The sequence below is a fragment of the Tupaia chinensis genome, unplaced genomic scaffold (genome assembly GCF_000334495.1).
Source record: "Tupaia chinensis unplaced genomic scaffold, TupChi_1.0 Scaffold139431_1, whole genome shotgun sequence".
Classification (NCBI taxonomy): Eukaryota; Metazoa; Chordata; class Mammalia; order Scandentia; family Tupaiidae; genus Tupaia; species Tupaia belangeri.
Genome location: NW_006199316.1, coordinates 3,730,089 through 3,731,916, shown reverse-complemented (window position 1 = coordinate 3,731,916; position 1,828 = coordinate 3,730,089).

The following is a 1,828-nucleotide window of genomic DNA, read 5'->3' as shown; positions in this document are numbered from 1 at the left end:
AGAGTGGGATTTTTGTTTTAGGGGGTGTGTGCTCACCAGAGAGATAGAGATAGAGACCAAAAGTGAAAAATCATCCCCCAGGAGGGATGAACATGCCAGTCTTTTCTCCTCCATTCACCTCTTGGGATTTTGAGCATGCACGCACACATGGCCGACATGAGTTTGAAGCCACCAGGTCCGAGACTCTGAATGCAGTTGGCCATGTGGGAGTCCAGTGACGTAACCGTTAGGCCATCTGCTGGGCCCTCTAGGCATTCACTTTAAGATTTTTTGACCTCCTTTCTTAACTCAAGTCACTCATCCATAATATGAACTGATGATATCACCCCAGAGTATCACTGTATTATTTGAATAAGATCACAAATACAAAGGCCCAAGTAGAGTTTCTGGAATGCAGTAGATGATTAAAAAAATTGATTTCTTCATTATCTTCCTTCAAAAGACCTTGTGCTAGAATGAGACTTTCCTAGGCAATGACAACTGGATTTATTACTGGCCACTTGAGGATTTTTTAAGGAATAATTTCTGAGAATTGTAAATCTAGTTGATTTCATGCCAAGTGGTTTTGCCACCACGATTGTTGAGACAATTGGGTATGTTTTTGTGTGCAAGTGACAGATAGTCAAGCTAACAAAGGTTTAAACAAATAGAGATTTATATTTCTAATAAGAAATCTGGATATATATGGCGACCTGGGAGTGGTTTAGGGACTCCACTGAAGACCCGGACTTCTTTTATCTTTCTCCTTCACAATTTATAATGTATTAGTTGTTTCATTCACAAGTTATCTCCCCCAGCAACACGTGTCACTTCCATGTTGAAGGCAAGGAAAAGACTGGAAGGAACATTGTCAGTTTCAGCAGTCCATTTTATCCGATAAACAGAAGATTGCCAGAAATTCCCTAACTAATACTTGCTTATGCCTCATTAACTGAACTACTACTTGATCCACCCTCGTGGCAGGACATTTTGGCAAAGCATTAGTTAGTTAGCTTTTGCAGCCTCTGGAGTCGAAGTTGGAAAGGGCTAATGCGATTGTCAGAATGTCTCTAAGATTAGCCAGTTGAGTAGTGTCGGTTATATTTGGTAAAATCTACTTACTCTGTTCAGTTCAGTAAACATTAAACGGAAGATCTAATTAATGTCAGATATTTTGCTAGTTGTTGTGGCAGCTGAGAATGAAACCAACAGAAATAGGAAAATATAGTCCCTATCTTGAGGAACTCAGTCACACAGAAGAAGACAGCATTCTCAGTTCTTAAAGGAAAAGTGAAGGAGATGGTAACTATCAAGATTAAAGCATCAATTGTGGTTCAAGTCCTGGATCCGGTGGCTTGTAAATCACGCCAAGTGTCTGAGTGTGTGTGTGTGTGTGTGTGTGTATGTACAAGATCATCCCAGGAGGAGAATGAAAGAAGAAGGGATTGCAGTTTGCCATCCCTCGAGAAGATGATTTCTCATTTTCCCTTTCACTGTCTCTGTCTCTCTAACAAGTCCACGTGCAAAAACCTGTGCAAAAAATCCATTAAGCCACATGCCGAGAAACTTCTTTGTAAAGCATCTTATTGGCATGCATAACCATGTTCTCTTCAACTACTTTAATAGGAATATATAGCCTACTTGTTTTATGTCCATTGCATTAGTAAAATATTTCCTTTAAGTTTTTGGACTCCAGTCGCCTCATGCATATTACATCTTGTGTAACACACAGACGATGATACATTCTAGATTTTGGCACTGATAAAGAAATAGTTGCTTCTGTAGTTCTGAAAACTACAGAAACTCAGGATAGATCAAAGATAAGAGCAGAATATGGGCCCAGCCTTAG